General features: G+C 42.2%; 1 protein-coding gene across 2 annotated transcripts in view; it reads right to left on the reverse strand.

The window, feature by feature from the left end:
* Positions 1 to 13315, reverse strand: part of eda2r (ectodysplasin A2 receptor) — an 84615-nt gene extending 71300 nt beyond the window's left edge. The window contains exon 1 of one of the 2 annotated variants that reach the window (XM_072271318.1): positions 13263 to 13315. The gene's annotated coding sequence lies outside the window, so the exon portion shown is untranslated. Of the gene's footprint in view, positions 1 to 13089 lie in introns of both variants that reach the window. The other variant, XM_072271316.1, reaches the window with a different exon arrangement.
* Positions 13316 to 19196: the final 5881 nt, after the last annotated feature.

Consider the following 19196-nt stretch of genomic DNA (forward strand, 5'->3'; position numbering starts at 1 on the left):
TCCATGCAAAGATGACCCTCTCATTACCTCTACAACTTCTAATGAGCCTCATGTGATTGCTAAACCTTTAAACAACTCAGAGTTTATAAACCAGAAAACCACCCACCATGGATTAGAATTGAAGAAGCCTCTCAGATAAGTGGCAAAACATCTTCTAGGCAACACAGCAAGTCCAGTTGCCTTGATTTACTACTGCTTGGTATCCTGGTATAGTTAAGTGATGTGTGAATACCCATGCTGTGTTAACCTGTTGTAGGAAGTGTCAAACTTACTCACTCATCGAGAGAGGCATCCCATAGGAGGCGGTGTTGGCCCGCGTGATGAGCATTGCAGCCCCACCCCCTACCTGCCTTTTAGCTGATGACATCATGGCGCCAGTAGAGTTTAAATCTAGCGCGCAGTAACCTCTTTGCTCTCTGGATCACCTTGGACCAGGTAGTCGAGAGTGCCAGGGAAATGGTCCGCAGTGGCGATGTGCTAAGGTAGAGAGGGCCCAAGCACACCCAGGCTAAGTATTTGCCACCGTGTGTATGTTTAGCATTTGTTTTATTCTGCTACTTCAGGCACTCAGTTTAAAAAGATTGTAACCAAGTGTAACTCAAAGGGTTCACCGAATGTTTAGTGTCTGCCTTGTCCTGTAAATAAATAACCTACTTAACAGTAATGAGTGTCTTCTGTCCCCACTCACCAAACCTGAGTTCACACAACAAAGCTATAATTCTACTACTTTAAAAAACAATTTTATCTTCAATCTTCATTGATCATAAAGCAGGATGTGACTCGAGGTTCATTATGATATGCTTTATAGAACATAGACCAGTACAGCACAGGAATGGGCCCTTTGGCTCACAATGTTGTGCCGAACCAATTTAATTAGTAATCACATAGTTAGTTATACTAATCCCATCTACCTGCACGATGTCCAAATCCCTCCGTTTTCCTCAGATTTATGTGCCTATCAAAGTGTCCCTTAAAAGTTTCTAATGTTTCTGGCTCTACCACCACTCCAGGCAGGGCATTCCAGGCACCCTCCATCTTCTGTGCCAACCATGATGCCAGTCCAAACTGATCTAAGTGGGCTGCACTGGGTCTATGTTGCTCCATCCCCTTCTGTGTCTGTGCCTGTCTAAATACCTCTTAGTGATTTCTATCAAGCAGTGGAGCTTAGGAGAGGATGGAACCAAACTGCGACTCCTTTGCTTGCCTCTTTGGAAATAGGTCTATTTCTATCTTTAATATCTCTATTTTTCCCTTTCAGGGTTCTTTTAAAGACCCTGACCTGTAGTTCCACACTGACTTTGGTTCTTTGCGGGAACACTATTTGATATACCAAGAACGTGGCCTGGAAGATTAGTGCGCCTTCAGGGTTCTGAGATTTTGTGGCTCTGGAGGCCGGTGGACTCAAAGTTGGTGGCCTCTGCAGGAACCTGGTGGGTCGTGGGAGTACACGGAAGATTGAAAGCAGTTAGCTGGCTGCTGGCGATGTGTCCAGAGACCCTAGTTCTTAGGGCACAGAGCTCAGTAAAAGCGACACAATGGACTTTTAACATCATAAACCAGTGAGTTATTTGTTATGTTTCTCCTCTTGCTGTGAAATAGGGACACCTCTTTTTTCCCTTATTAGGGAGAAAGACAGCCTGTGGTATGTCGAATTACTGGGTGAACGAGTAGTCTTTGGGGTACTGCAAGTCTGTGTCTTTATTGATGCTTTGCTACATGCTTGAGTGCTTGTGGAGGGTGCTGATGTTTTTTTGCTGGCGGGGGAAGGGGGAGTCATTGCTTTGCTGCTGCTTATGCATGGGAGGGGGAAGCTGGGGGGGCTTTGGTGTACTAACATCTAACTACCATTCATTCTTTGGGGCACCCCTCGGTTTTCGTGGATGGTTGCAGAGAAAAAGATTTTCAGGATGTATATTGTACACATTTCTCTGACATTGAATGTACCTTTGAAACATTTGATTTCAGCTTCCACAGCTTCAGCTGGACTCACCACTCTGCATTGAAAAAGTACCTTGTAAAACTTAAAACTTTCCCTCTCTGACATTAAACCCAAGCTTTCTAATAATTGACACTTCCACACTCCGATAATTTATCCGCATCCTTTACAATTTTATATACTTCTGTCAGTTCGCCCCTCAACTTCCGAAACTCCAGAGAAAACAGTCCAAGTTTGTCCAAACTCTCCAAACAGCCAATCCTCCTTAATCCAAGCAACATCCCAGTGATCCTCTTCTACACCCCTCTAAAGCTTGCACATTCTTCCTATAATGTGCCAACCAGAACTGCACACAATATTTCTAAGTCTTAATGGTTAAACTTAACAAAACAAGTCAATCACACTAGCACGAGGAATTCTGCAGATGTTGGAATTTCAAGCAACACACATAAAAGTTGCTGGTGAACGCGGCAGGCCAGGCAGCATCTCTAGGAAGAGGTACAGTCGACGTTTCGGGCCGAGACCCTTCGTCAGGACTAACTGAAGGAAGAGATAGTAAGAGAGTTGAAAGTGGGAGGGGAAGGGGGAGATCCAAAATGATAGGAGAAGACAGGAGGGGGAGGGATGGAGCCAAGAGCTGGACAGCTGATTGGCAAAAGGGATATGAGAGGATCATGGGACAGGAGGCCCAGGGAGAAAGAAAAGGGGAAGGGGGGGGGAAGCCCAGAGGATGAGCAAGGGGCATAGTGAGAGGGACAGAGGGAGAAAAAGGAGAGAGAGAAAAAGAAAGTGTGTATATAAATAAATAAATAATGGATGGGTACCAGGGGGAGGTGGGGCATTAGCAGAAGTTTGAGAAGTCAATGTTCATGCCATCAGGTGGGAGGCTACCCAGACGGAATATAAGGTGTTGTTCCTCCAACCACACTACTGGAACTAGACATCCAAATGAGAGAGACAGAACAGCAAAACTGTGGGCAGACTTCTGATGTAGGAAACAAAAAAAATGGGAAAGTCTTAGTAAGGTGTTTCAATTATTGAAGTATTAACTATAAAACCTATAGAACCATAATCAGAGAATTCCTAAAGGGTGTCCTTTAAGGCGGGTGAGCCACGGAGGATTCTACACAAGTATCAGATAATGAAGCCAGGCGACTGGAGGTAATATCAGTGAGAAAATAATTGAATTATAATTGCTGCCAAAAAAAAGTTGTACAATTTACTATAGCTTTGGTAAAGACAAAGATAAAACAGGATTTAAAACTTCTATATTGTTACAAGGCAAATCTTCCCTTGATAAGATGTGATGTAGCAAAAGCAGACTGGAGACACCTACTCAAGTACAAATGAGTGACACAGCAGTGGGAAAGAGTCAAGGGGGGAACTCAGGGGGCTTGGTGTGAAGGAAAAGCGTCAGATTGGAATACCTTTCATCCCCTGAACGAGATGCACAAAATGATAACAAGAAAGCTTATCGCAGGCAAGAGTTTAACACTGCCAAAAGATAGGAAGAGAATAAAAATGCAAGGATGAGATTAAAAGGGGAATTAGGAAAATAAAGGCCATGAAGAAAATCCAGATAAAATAAATTTCAAAGCTTTTTTTTAAATCATCAGTTTGAGTGCAAGAGGATCATTCAGAGAGGACTTATTAGAGGTTAACAAAATAACATTTAGAGATGAGATAAATTTTTCACTGAACATTTTCAATTGTTTGTCAAAGAATATGGGGCTGGTACCAATGTTATGGTAAAGGTGTATAACTGTGAATTATTAGAGCGATTAAAAATATTAAAAAGAGGAAGTTTTAAGAATAATAGCATTTTTGGACGTAGATGAATCATCAGGCCTGGATGAAATGTGCTCCAGACTGCTAAAAGGAGGAAGGAAATTACAGAGGCTCTGACTGTCATTTTCCAATCGCCTCAGCTTCTGGACAGCCGCCAGAGATTGGGAAACCTGCTGCAATTGTACCAAGTTTTCTTTTAAAGAAAGGGAGAAAGAGATAAACAAATAGTTACAAACCAATTGGTTTAACTTTGGTGGTTGAGAAATTATTTAAACTAATTCTGAAGGACTGTATAATCCTTCATTTAAGAAAGGCAGAGATTAATTAGTGACAGTGACAAAGGCATTCTTAAAGGAACATTATGTCTAACCAATGATTGCATTTCTTGAGACAATCATATGGTCCATGAAGGCAGTGCATGTGATGTGATGTAATCTACACAGGTTCCAGCAAGGCTTTTGATGAAACTCCAGTTGGCAGCTGGTGAAAAGTAAAAGCTCACGGCATCCAAGGGAGAGTTGCAAACTGGATCCAGAAGCTACATACACTCAGTGGCCACTTTATTAGGTACAGGAGTGGAACCTGGTGTGGTCTTCTGCTGCTGTAGCCCATCCTCTTCAAGGTTCAATGTGTTGTGCATTCAGAGAAGCTCTTCTACACACCACTGTTGTAATGCATGGCTACTGTCACCTTCCCGTCAGCTTGAACCAGTCTAGCCATTCCCTTCTCCCATTAACAAGGTGTCTTCACCCAAGGAACTCCCACTCACTGGAAGTTTTTGTTCTTTGTTTTTCCACACCATTCTCTGTAAACTCTAGAGACTTTTGTGTGTGAAAATCCCAAGAGATCAGCAGTTTTTGAGATACTCAAACCACCCCACCTGACACCAACAATTATTCCACTATCAAAATCACTTAGATCACATTTCTTCCCCATTGAGATATTTGGTCTGTACAACAAACGAACCTCTTGACCATGTCTGTGTGCTTTTATGCATTAAGTTGCTGCCACATGAATGGCTGATTAAATATTTGCATTAACGAAGTGTACAACTGTACCCAATAATGCAGCCACCGAGTGTATTTTGCCCTGCTGTCTTGCTATCAATGCTCTCCTGTAATTTAAATCTACTTTCCACTCCCCCCCACCCCACTTTCAATCACTTTGCCAATTTTTGATTTGTCTGAAAACATCATTCTATTTCAAATTATTAGTCAAGTTATTAATAAATATAACAAACAACGAAGGTGAAGTGGTGTTGCTGTGTCTGGGAGGTTGTTCTCAGTAGGGATCCAGAGGGCTCAGGATTTGGCTTGTGTCGCCTTATTAATGAATAAGTTAAAAGTAGGAGGAATAAATCTTTAAACAGAAGGATAAAATTGATGGGGTGGTCAACTGGATTGAAATGTGGCCAGTAGAATTCCATTCAAGAGTTAAGGTTGTTTACTGTCATTTGCTGTACACACGTGTGAGGGAGAACAAAATAATTGTTACTCCTGATCCACTGCAGCAATGCAGCACAAAAAAAACAGAATAAGATAAAGAACACAAAAGTTAAATAAAAACCAAAATTTTAAAAAAAACACAATACATAAGATTCCATCTGGTGAAGTGTAAGACGCCGGGAGACAAAGGAGTTTACAACAAATGAGAAGTTATTGTGATGTGTGGAGAAACATGGACCTTGGAATGCATATCTGTGGATATGGGTATGTTGTGGAATTGGCTGATAGATTAATATTAGTGATGTGCAAAATGCTTAGTAGATGCATAGAACACAAAAGTTGGGAACTCAGGCTAGAACTGTACAGATTAGGCTAGGTACACCACAACACGAATACTATATACCATTCTGGTCGGGATGTTAAGGATACAGTGATGTATTAGAGTGGGTATAAAGAATTAGCTTATGCAAAGAATGCAAAGAATTCAGTCCTGATTTGAAGGCTTCAGCCCGAAACATCAACTGCTTATTCCTCTCCATAGATGCTGCCTGACCCACTGAGTTCCTCCAGCATTTTGTGCAGTATGTATTGCTCTGGATTTCCAGCATCTGTAGAATCTCTTGTGCTTATGTGAGGTATTTTCTATGAGGAAAGATTGGATCTGGCTCTTTGAATGTCAAGGGAAGAGTTAATTGAGGCATATAAAATTATGAAGATACAGAAGTCTACAGATGCTGAAACCTGGAGTAAAGAATGAGCTGCTGGAGGAAATCAGTGAGTCAGGTAGCATCTGTGGAGGGAAAAGTCAATGTTTGGGGTTGACACTCTTTAACCGGATTCTGTGAGCAAACACGAAGGACTGATTTCCCTTAGCAGTGATGAAATATCTTGGGGCATTACATTAAACTAATTGAGATGGGAATTGGGGAATTAAGGGAAACTGATTTCACCAGTAGGGTAGGAGTCACCTCAATTGTGAACAGATTCCATGTGGACTTGCCGCTGCTATTGTGTGGTAACCGGAATCTCCGGAGCAGAAGGCTCTGAATCCTCGGCTTTGCTTGTTTCAGCGGCCAGGGCTAGGTCGAAGGCGCTCGGCAGAGGATGGCGCGAGGGAGACTGTACTGGAGGGGCTGGTCAGAGGCTCAAAGTTTTGGACTGACGGATTCAGTGTCGGCTGTGGACAGCTGCTTCCAAGGCATCGGCAAGTTGTCGGTGCCCGGACGTTTATAGCAGGGAGTTTCTCCCTGTTGCCGCCTGCTATCGGGGACTCGGGAGTCGATCGACTCGGGGACTTGAGACTTTTTTTTAACCGTACCCATGGTTTGTTCTTCATCAAATTATGGTATTGCTTTACACTGCTGTAACTATATGTAATAATTATGTGGTTCTGTCAGTGTTAGTCTTTGGTTTGTCCTGTTTTCTGCGATATCACTCCGGAGAAACATTGTATCATTTCTTAATGCATGTATGCATTTCTAAATGACAATAAAAGAGGACTGAGTGTTGTCATAATATATATTAATCGCTTGGGGAGAGAGGGGGAGAGAGGGGGGAGAGAGGGGGGAGAGAGGGGGGAGAGAGGGGATCCTGATTGGTCTCTCTTTGTGCTCAGTAGACCTATCAGTTTTCTCTGTGGGTGGGCTTTACAGTTGACCTCTCTCTCTCTTTCACTGTCCATTAGTTCAGTTTAGTGTCCTGCAGCGCTATGGCAGAGTGCTCCAAAAAAAGATATAAAACGTACTTCACCCCAGACTACACTAAAGAGTACCCCTGCCTAATAGGGGTCAAAAATAATGACAGTGTTGCTCACTGCACTGTTTGCAACAGTGACTTTTCTATTGCCCATGGTGGGTTAAATGACTGTAAAAGACATGTTGAGGTGAGTCCTGGATTATATCTCAACTAACCTTGAAAGACTGGTGCCAAACTACAAAAGTTTGCCAGTTGATGAGTTCTGGGGGAAGCTGTCCAAAGTAACATCGGTGAGCACAGGGCAGATGAGATTCAAAGAGCTCTGCCAGTTGATGAAGCTGCTTTTAGTGCTGCCAAATTCTAATTGTGATGTAGAAAGGGCATTCTGCATGGTGCGTCACATTAATACAGAATTCAGAAGCCAGCTGTCTCACAAAACACTTGTAAATCTGATGTCTTGCAAAATTAACAAATTCATTCACACAGACTGCTATGAGGTTGGGACCTCCCTGAAATGAGTTTTTGCAGGGTGGGATGTCTGTGTGTGCTTTTCCAAGATCACTTACTTTAAGGCAGGTTCCCCATATTCTGCACTTTACGTTTACAGACATTGGGGTTCCAAAGTATTTCACAGCCACATGCACTTCAATCCATTGGTCAATTCTCACACGGTTCTACAGCAATCCAAAGCCAACATATACCCTTCAAGCAACACACATCAAAGTTGCTGGTGAACGCAGCAGGCCAGGCAGCATCTCTAGGAAGAGGTACAGTCGACGTTTCAGGCTGAGACTCTGGTCTCAGCCTGAAACGTCGACTGTACCTCTTCCTAGAGATGCTGCCTGGCCTGCTGCGTTCACCAGCAACTTTGATGTGTGTTGCTTGAATTTCCAGCATCTGCAGTATTCCTGTTGCCAACATATACCCTTGTTTCTTTTCCCACGTGATTCATTCCTCTATTTCAAATAATTATTTAATTTTAACTTAAGAAGCAGTTCATTCTGGCTTAACCACCCTGTGTGTCAGAACAACTCTGCCTCACAGGAGGCTCTTTGAAGGAGTTCCACCTAAAGCACTCCCCAGTACACAATGACAATATTGAATTGATAATTTGTCAATCTGCTCCGCCTAAAGAAATCATATTTAACTCAATGAATACTTAAGTTCTGCAAATTTTAGTCTAAAGCAAAAAAAATTAGAATCAGAATCGAGTTTATTATCACTGGCATGTGTCGTGGGTTTGTTAATTTAGCAGCAGCAGTACAATGCATGATAATGAGAAAAATAAATTAGTAGATCAATTACAGTAAATATATATGTATATTAAATAGATTTAAAATAGTGCGAAACAGAAATTATATATTTTTTAAAGAGTGAGGTCATGTTCATGGGTTCACTGTTCATTTAAGAATCGGATGGCAGAGGGGAAGAAGCTGTCCCTAATCACTGAATGTGTGCCCTCAGGCTTCCGTACCTCATTCCTGATGGTAACAATGAAAAGAGAGTATGTCCTGGGTGATGGGGGTCCTTAATAATGGACACTGCCTTTCTGAAGCATCATCTCTATGGAGGCTAGTACCCAAGATGGAGCTGACTAATTTTATAACTTTCTGTGGCTTATTTCAGTCCTGTGCAGTAGCTCCCTCCCCACTTACTAGAGAGTGATGCAGCCTGTCACAATGTTTTCCACAGTTTATTAGGTGACAAACCAAATCTCTCCAAACTCCTAACGAAATTTCTTGCCTTCTTTATAGCTGCATCGATATGTTGGGACCTGGTTAGATCCTCAGAGATCTTGACACCCAGGAACTTGAAAATGCTCACTCTCTCCACTTTTGATCCCTCTGAGGATTGGTTCATGTTCCTTTGTCTTATCCTTCCTGAAGTACTGCTCCCAAAAGCCTAACTAGAACATTGGCTTTTTCCACCAATGACATTCCATTCTGGCAATAAATGTCAATCAGGTATAATTTGCACCTCTATTCATTTTGCTTTGAAATGCAGCATGAGATTTCCAAAATGTTCATACAGACAAGTCTCATATGTTCCATTTGTCTGTAGGACACTGGTTAATGGATTACTAATGGTGTAAATGAGAACAAAAGAGCAGACAGAAATGAAACGAAGCAAATTGTCTTCTTGATTACATGAAACAAAATGATCTCTATAATTTGTAACTATTATTACCAATCTGGATCTCGTTGAGCTTTTGAGAAACCGAAAGTTAATGCAATTCAAGTGAATTTTTAAAGTAATTTTCTGACTATTAAAACACACAGTTGGACTGAAACAAATATATAAAATAAAAAAATTCAAGACCAGGATGCATCTGTTAAAAGCTCATTATGTATTCCTCTGTTCTGGTGAAAACAATCCCTTTGAATCGAAACTCTGAGAACAAGCTGCAGGTAATCATCTAGCCAAAATAAAGTCTAAGAAGTAGTTTAAAATTATTAGATAACTCAAATCTGTTTTGTTATACAATTTCTACACAGATATGAGTTATGTTTCTCTTGGCTTAGCCCATTTCATGGATATGGTCCTCAATGTAGTTTATAGTACCAATCAGTTTCTTGCCTTTGTCTCGTATGTCCACTGACTGGTTATTTAAAACCCCAGCTGTCTGATGAGGCACAGAAGGAAATTAAAGTCGTCGCCATATAGACCATATGATATCGGAGCAGATGTAGAATATTGACCCATCAGCTTTGATCTGCCATTCAATCACGGCTGAATTTTTTCAACTCCAGCCTTACACATGTAACCTTTAGTCCCCTTACCAATCAAGACCCTATCAATCACTGCTTAAAATGCACCCAATGTCTTGCCTTCCACATCTCTCTGTGGCAATGAATTCCAGAATTTATCACCATCTAGCTAAAGAAGTTCCCCATCCCAGTTTTGAAGGCATGCCACTTTTCTGTGAGGCTGTCCCCTCTGAATCTAAAATCTCCTACTAATGCAACCAATCTCTCTACGTCCTCTTGCTCCAAGCCATTCAGTAACTAAATACACAGAAGATCCTGCAGAGCCTGGAAATCCAGAACAACACACACGGAATGCCGCAGGAACTGAAGTCAGGCATCATCTATGGAGCTGGAAGAAACAGCTGACTTTTAGGACCAAGTCCCTTCATCAGGATTGTATCCAGTCCTGATGAAGGGTCTTGGCCCTAAACGTCAACTATTCATTCTCCTCCATAGATGCTTTCTGACTACCTGTGCTCCTCCAGTAACAGTATCCAGTAGTTTTCAATGAGATCTCCCCTCATCCTTCTGAACTCCACACACTACAGCACAGAGACATCAAGCACTCCTCAAAAGTTAAGCCTTCCATTCCTGGGACCATTCGTACGAACCTCCACTGGGCCCTCTTCAGGGACAGCATATTTTTCCTCAGATATGGGACCCGAAATTGTTCAAAATATTCCAAGTGCGATCTAACCAACACTTTATAAAGCCTCTATATTGCACCCTTGGTTTTCTATTCTAATCCCTTCAAGATGAATGGTCACATTGCATTTGCCCAATTTACTTCTCATGCATGCATCAACTTAACATTAAGGGAATCCTGAACCAGGACTCCCAAGTCCCTTTGCACCTCCTGTTCCTGAATTCTTTCCCCATTTCACCATTATTCTTTTCACGAAAGTGCACAACCCCACACTTTCTGACACTGTATTCCATCTGCCATTTTGTTGCCCAGTCTCCCAATCTGTCCAAGTTCTACTGAAGACTTCCTGCCTCTGTAATGCTACTTGCCCCTTCACCTATCATCTGCAAATCTGGCCACAGTGCCATTGGTTGCTTCATCCAGATCATCACTGTACAAGGTGAAAAACTGCCGTCTCAACAGTGACCCATGTGGAACTCCACCGGTCACCAGCAGCCATCCGGAAAAAGTTCCCTTTATCCCCACCAGCACACACAAAGTGCTGGAGGAACACTGCAAGTCAGGCAGCATCTATGGAGAGGAATAAACAGTTGACATTTCAGGACAAGACCTTTTATCACCACTGTCTGACTTCAGGCAGTCAGTCAATCTTCCATGCATGCTAGTGCTTAGCTTCTAACAAGGTTAATACTGATTTGCGTGGTTTTGACCTGCTCCTGCCTGCTGCCATTTTAACTTTGCCCTTTGTGGACGTCAGGTAGGACTCCTTACTTTTAAATGAGAGTCTAAAGACATAGTTACAGCCCTTGTGTCACGGTCCCGATCATTAATTCCCTGTCTTTCTCCTAATTTCCTTTGATTCTGCCACAGTTCCAACCGTTAATTTCCCATTTGTTTCTAATTCTCTTTGATGATGGCACACCTGGTTTCCATCAAGACCTGCAGCATAAGAACCCCGGCATTACAACCACTAGTCACCAGATCATTGTGTGGTAATTAACGTTTCCTGGCTGCTTAAGACTGTGTGTTCTAAGTTTTGCTCCAGTTTCAAGGTTTACCTATGAAACTCTGTCTCTCTGTGTCAAGATCCCTCCTATTTGCTGATCAAAGTTCACGCCTGTGTAAGCATCCTAACTGAATCTCCATGCCTGTGCCCTGCACTTGGGTTTGCTTCATTCACTCATTGCAAAGCCTTGTGTGATTTTACCTGATGCCTGACCAGCTGGCAGTCAAAAGTGGCTAAGAAAATATTTACAAACAAGAGAAAATCTGCAGATGCTGAAAATCCAAGCAACACACACAAAACGTTGGAGGAACTCAGCATACCAGCAGCATCTTTGGGCCTAAAACATCAACTGTATTTTTCTCCATAGATGCTGCCTGGCCTGCTGAGTTCCTCCAGCATTTATATTTACTACGCATTTCTTTCTCCTCATCTACTTGAAAGTCAAGAGCAGCAGGGATACTCTCCCGGCTTTCACAGGATATTCCAGCTCTAGTCTCACAGTAACAACCACTTAGAGCTTGGGGGGGTCTTTAATGAGTGTGACCAAAGGGATGAAAGTGCTGCAGACATAATAGGTTCAGAAAGACAATTCCACAGTTCTTAGAAGCTTGTCAAAGTTTTAGATGATAAACCAAATCTTCTCAAACTCATCTGATTCATACCAGCCTTGTGACTGATCTGTGGAATTCTCTCTCTGAACCTACCATATCTGCAGCTCCTTCTCCTAATATTCATGTCTTTGGCCACACTGGTTAAAGACCCTTACCATCCAGGGCATCCTTATTGTTACTATCAGGGAGAAGGTTCCAGAACCTGAAGCCACACACTTGGCATTTCAGGAACAGCTTCTTCCCTCCTCCATCAAATTTCTGAATGACAATGAACCCATGAATATCACCTCACTATTTTGCACTTTTTGCAATTTTTAAAATATTTCTTATTTAACTTACTGATATATATAGACACACACTAATATATAAATGTTACATTTGTATTTCTGTACTGCTACCACAAAACAGCAGATATCACAACATTTGCCAGTGATAATAAACCTGATTCGGACACTCGTAGTCACCTCTCTTAAGTTCTTTCTTCATTTTTGTGTCAACTTTTTTTTTGCTGTATCACCAGGTTAGAGAACGTACAGAATTCCACAATGTAACACCAGTGAAAAGCAAACTGGCAACACTTAAGGCAGGAGGAAAATAAACACTTTTAAAGACCAAACGGAACTTGCCAAATATTACTGTGAATTAATCCCGTCCCAGAATAATCAGGTCCCGGAATGTCCAAGAGTGTTGCGTGCATCGCACTAGAGTTTTGTTAAATTGAACCAGCACCGTTTTTTGACATCATGTACCCAGTGTATGGGCCCACGTTTTTAGAGAGACTGAAATCTGCAGATCTAACACGGCACGTACAATGCGGCCGGGGCTTCTGAAGTCAGTGGGATAAACTGCGAGCTTTGCCCTCTTAGTGCCTCGAACATGCCCCAACTTGTTCAACGCACGGAGCTGCAGTTGCGGAAAAGTGAAAGGGGAGGAATTAAATCAACACTTCCTAAATAATTTTAACAGGTTATACGAATGTATAAAGCAGCCAATTACCGAGAGAACGATGGTAAGTTACAATTATTCGATCTTATGCACCGTAGCCTGTATTGCTGGACTGTTACTGAAGTACATCAGGGATGAATTAAGTTTGCTTGCAGCAGCGCTAACTTTTATCATTCGTAACATGCCCGGACTTGCAAATCCAAGTCGTTAATTCGAAATTAATTTAAGGAAAAATAAAATTCGGAAATGTAAGAAATAATATTTATATACCTGTGCAAAGCTTTGGTCAAAAGAGTCTTTCTTAGTTCTTAATGTTTGCTTGTTTAAACTTCCTGTCAGGCAATTATTTCAGTCAGTGGTATATTTAACCACATGATATTTGTACTGAATCACTGTTCTTTCCATTCAGCTGTGAACTTTATTAGCTCCCAGCTTCTTTTTACCTTGGAAATTGCAGGACACAGTAACCGTAAGATTTGACCCCTTCACTCCATGCAGCGGACAACCTTTGGACCCTTGATTTCTGTTATTCCTGCTTTCAATTCTCCACGCCCCTTCTGGCTGAATGATGCTAAATCCTCCTTTAACTATTGGAGAACCACACACTTCCTTTCTCCTTGCTTGGCATCAGTTTATGGGAGAAGTCCCCTGAACTCTCAGTGGTGAAAAGACCTGTAGACTTTTGTACAGTCTGCATGGCGCATTTCCTTTCCAACCCTACTATCAAGATTCAAGATAGTTTCTTGTCATTCTTCAGTACACGAATGTAAAGGAGAACAAAATAATTGCTACTCTGGATCCAATGCACCATTAAAAACAATAAAGAAAAAAAAAGCAATCCTATGAAACACAATGTAAAAGTAACTGTAAAGTGGCAGCAGGTGGGGGTGGTGAAGGGTGCTGAGGGGCTGTGGAGAGGTGTGGCTGATGTGGATGTAGTAATGGTGGAGTGGGTTAATGGATGGAGATGTTGACCTGACCGCTTGGGGGAAGCAACTGTTTTAGAGTCCAGTGGCCCTGGTGTGGGCGCTGTGCAGTTTCTTCCCTGATAGGAGTGGGACAAACATAAGCAGGGTGGGTGGGAACCTGCGTGGAATTACTGGCCTTTTTCTGGCACCCTTCTGCACGTATGTCCTTGATGGTGGGTAGGCTAATGCCAGTGATGCATTGGACAGTTGTACTCTTCAGTTGTAATCACTGCATGCGCATTTTCCTGGCATGCAGTGATGCTCTCAGCTACACACCTGTGGAACGTCATGAGGAGCGATGTGCTTAGTCCAGCTCTCTTCAACCTCCTCAGAAATTAGAGCTGTTGATGTGCTTTCCTAACTGTGGAGGATGTGTTTTGGGACCATGAGAGATTGTGCAAGATGTGCTTTTTGTAGGATCTTCCCTTCAAGGGCAATGGTGTTTCCATACCTGGATGTCATGCAACCGACCAGTCAGTATGCTCTCTACCACACATCTATAGAAGTTTGTCAAAGTTTCAGATGTCATGCAAATACAAATACTGCACACCACTGATCAACTCCTGTCTCACCAAGACCTTTTGTAAATGCAGTAAGATATCTTTACTATTTGTCTGCTCATAATAAATGGCAACATGTTATTTGCCTTCCTAATTGCATGCTCTACTGTACATTGACTTTCAGTCACTTTGGTACAGGACACCACGTAAAATAATCCGTCTTTCTGTTATATAGTTCATAGCCATACTTTATTGATCCCGGGGGAAATTGGTTTTTGTTTCAGTTGCACCATAAATAACAAATAGTAATAAAACCATAAATAGTTAAATAGTAATATGTAAATTATGCTAGGAAATAAGTCCACGACCAGCCTGTTGGCTCAGGATGTCTGACCCTCCAAGGGAGGAGTTGTAAAGTTTGATGGCCACAGGCAGGAATGACTTCCTATGATGCTCTGTGTTGCATCTCGGTGGAATGAGTCTCTGGCTGAATGTACTCCTGTGCCCACCCAGTACATTATGTAGTGGATGGGAGACATCGTCCAAGATGGCATGCAACTTGGACAGCATCCTCTTTTCAGACAGCACCGTCAGAGAGTCCAGTTCCATCCCCACAACATTACCGGCCTTACGAATGAGTTTGTTGATTCTGTTGGTGTCTGCTACCCTCAGCCTGCTGCCCCAGCACACAACAGCAAACATGATAGCACTGGCCACCACAGAGCCTATGCACCAAAGTATAGATAATTTTACAGTTTTTTCACTTTGCCAGGTACTTGCTGGTCTATGTCTGAATTGTAGCCTCCTCCCTTCTCATATTCCCAACCAGTCTGTAGAACATGGAACTATGCTGCACAGGAACAGGACCCTTAATCCACAACAGCTGTGCTGAACACAATGCCAAATTAGACAGAATCTCCTCTGCCTGCAAATGATCCATACCTCTACCATCCCTGCATATTGATGTGTGCACTTCATAGTCTCTTAAATGCCACTATCATATCTGTTTCCACCACTATTCTTGGTATCCCAATCCAGGAACTGACCACTCTATGTTTAAATTAAAACCTGCCCCACAAATCTCCTCTAAACTTTCCTCCTCTGGCCTTATATGCAAATCCTCTAGTATTTGACATTTCCATCCTGAGAACCACGTTCTGCTTGTATAGGCTATCTATGTCTCTCATAATTCTATAAATTTCTATCAGCTTCCAATGAAGTTCTGGAGAAAGCAGCCCAAGTTCGTTTAACCTCTCTTTATGGTTCATGCCACCTATTCAGGCAGTGTTCTCGTAAACCTCTTTTGTACCCTTTCCAAAACATCTACAGTGGGGTTAGAAAGTGTGCAAACCCTGTAGAATTTTCTCTATTTCACATAAACATAGAACATAGAAATTTACAGCACATTACAGGCCCCTCAGCCCACAATGTTGTGCCAACCATGTAAATTACTCAAGAAACTGCCTAGAATTTCCCTAGCACACAGCTCTCTATTTTTCTAATCTCCATGTACCCATCTAAGAGACTCTTAAAAGACCCTATTGTATCCACTTCCACCACTGCAACAGGCAGTGCTTTCAACGCACCCACCACCCTCTGTATGAAAAACTTACCCCTGACATTCCCTTGGTACCTATTTCCAAGCAACTTAAAACTGTCACTTCATGTTAGCCTAATCAGCCTTGGGAAGAAGCCTCTGGCTATCCGCACGATCAATGCCCCTCATCATCTTATACGTCTCGATCATGCCATCTCTCATCCTCCGTCGTTCCAAGGAGAAAAGGCCAAGTTCACTCAACCTATTCTCATAAGGTACGCCCTTCAATCCAGGCAACACACTTGTAAATCTCCTCTGCACTCTCTCCATAGTATCCACATCCTTTCTGCATACATATTACCTAAATTGTGATCAAATCTTCACAAGTCCTAAAACTAGATAAAGGAGTTAAAGGAATAACACAAAAAACATTATACATGTTCATTTATTGAGAAAAAAATTATCCAATATTACATGTATTTGTTGGAAAAAGTATGTGAACCTTTGGGGTAATGCCTTCTACAAAAGGTATTTGGAATCAGTTGTTGCAATCAATGAGATGAGATTGGAGGTGTGGGTTGCAGAGGTGCCCTGCCCTATAAAAAAGATACACAAAGTCAGGTTACTGACAGAGCCTGCTCTTCTCAGGAAAGGTCTGTTTATGTGCACCATGCCTCAATCACAACATCTTTCAAAGGACCTTGGAAGAATTGTAGAGATGCATGAAGCTGGAAAAAGCTACAAAAGCATTACTAGGGACCCAAGTGTTCATCAGTCCCCAGTAAGAGAAATTGGTACAAATGGAGGAACTCAGTACTGTTGCTACTGTCCCTAAGAGTGGACTCCTGCAACGATCACACCAAGCGCACAACGTGCACTGCTGAAAGAGGTGAAAAAGAACCCAAGGATAACAACAAAAGACCTGCAGAAATCTCTAGAGCTTGTTAAAGTCTCTGTTCACGTGTCCATTATAGGAAAAGCACTGAACAAGAATGGTGTTCATGGGAGGCCACTATGGAGGAAACCACTGCTCTCCAAGAAAAAAACATTGCTGCATGTCTCAAGTTTGCAAAGGACCACCTGGATGTTCTACAACACTTCTGGGACAATGTTCAGTGGACAGATGAGACAAATTTGAACGTTTTGTCAGAATTACACATTGCTATGTTTGAAAGAAAAAGGGCACTGCACACCACCAAAACCTCATCCCAATTGTGAAGCATGGTGGAAAGAGCAGCATGGTTTGGGGTTGCTTTGCCGCCCCAGGGCCTAGGAAGCTTGCAATTGTTGAGCGAGCAAAGAATTCAAAATTGTATCAAGATATTTTACAGGAGAATGTCAGAGTAGCAGTCCATCACCTGAAGCTTAATAATACTTGGGTAATGCAACAAGACAATGATCCCAAAGACAAGAGTAAATCAGCAATAGAATGGTTTAAAAAGAAGAAAATTTTGTTTTGGGATGGCTAAATCAAAATCCTCACCTTAATCCTATAGAAATGTTGTGGAGGACCTGAAGCAAGCGGTTCATGCAAGGAAGCCCACCAACACGCTAGAGTTGAAGCAGTTTTGACAGGTAGAATGGCACAAATTCCTCAAAGCCAATGTGCAGGACTGATCAACAGTTAGTGGAAACATTTGGTTGAAGTTACTGCTGTACAAGGTGGTCACACCGCTTACTGAAAGCAAGAAATACATGTAATATTGGATCATTTTCTCAACAAGTATAATGTTTTTTGTTTTATTTATTTAATTGGGTTCTCTTTATCTAGGACAGACATGAAGAACTGATCACATTTTAGATCATATTTATGCAGAAATAGAGAAAATTCTACAGTGTTCACAAGCTTTTTATCACCACTGTATATCCCTCTTGACTCTTATACTCAAAGACCCAGACACTGAAGGCTAGCAAATGTGGTCCCTTTGGCCAATTGTTGTTATAAAACATGAATAGCTGGGGTCAAAGCACCAATCCTGGCAGTCCTAGCCTGTCAGAGGAAGAAACCATATCCCACTCTTTACTTTCTGTCTGATAACCATTTCTCAATCCACGTTGGCATTGTTGGATCCGGAGACAATTTGGTCCAGAAGGTTCTTCTAAAGTCATGAATGAGACTAAAATCTTCTGGTTGCATCCTTTGTATAAGAAATAACAGTCAAGCATAACAGCAGGCAACCAACTCGCACTATAACCAACCTACTCTTTTGTAAGTAAGGAGAAAAGGAAGAACTTGTGTCATTGTCTGTCTTTATATTGAAAACTAATTCAAACCGGATAGATGAGGGAATTCTTTAATAAGAACAGCCTAGGAGACAAAGAGGACAGCTTTGATTTACTGACACTGCCATGACATCCCAGGCTTATGGACGAAGAAGCTACAAAAGCATAGAACCAGAGATACCACAAAGTATTTAGACAAACAGGTATTTATACAAGCATACAGTATAAGTCATCATAAATAAGTTAAAACTACCAGAAAAATGACAACACAGGCTCTAATGCAATACTCTATTATCCCCAGCTCTGTAACTGTTGAGTGAATTGCTGGATGGAAGCTTTAGCCAGATGGGACGCACGGTGAAAGCCTACGTCAAGAAACACAGGAGGTATATCCGTTTGGGTTACCTGGAGAAATTAGTGGTAGCAGATCATTGCATTTGCAATGGCCATAGGATTGGCTTTGATGGCACAAAACTATTGTGCCGCGCCAATGGGTTTTTGGACCACTTCGTAAAGGAAGCCATTGAAATAAAGTTAGAGGAAAAGAATTTTAACGAAGACGAGGTGTCCCCCTAAGTAAGAACTGGAATTCAATTGTAAACAAGGTGGGAGAGTAGAAACAAAAGAAAATCTGCAGATGATGGAAATCACACACACAAAATGCTGGAATGGGAATGACAGTGGAGGAGGCCATGGATAGACATATGGGAATGGGAGTCTCCCAGTGGCCACCCATTTTAATTCCACTTCCCATTCCTATTCCGAAATGTCCATCCATAGCCTCCTTCACTGTCGGGATAAGGCCACACATTTAGATTGGAGGAACAACACCTTATATTCCGTTTGGGTAGCCTCCAAACTGATGGCATGAACAGCAATTTCTCAAACTTTCAGTAATGCCTCCCCCAACCCCCCCCCCCGCACCATTCCCCATCTCCTTGTTCTGATCTCACGTTATCTCCTCGCCTGCCCATCGCCTCCCTCTGGTGCTCCTCCCCCCCCTTTCTTCTTTCTTCCATGGCCTTCTCTCCCTTTCACCAATCAACTTCCTAGCTCTTTGCTTCATCCTTCCCCTCCAAGTTTCACCCATCACCTGGCGCTTCTCTCTCCCCTCCCCCCCCCACCCTTTCAAATCTACTCCTCAGCTTT

Source organism: Mobula birostris, chromosome 10 (genome assembly GCF_030028105.1).
Source record: "Mobula birostris isolate sMobBir1 chromosome 10, sMobBir1.hap1, whole genome shotgun sequence".
NCBI lineage: Eukaryota > Metazoa > Chordata > Chondrichthyes > Myliobatiformes > Myliobatidae > Mobula > Mobula birostris.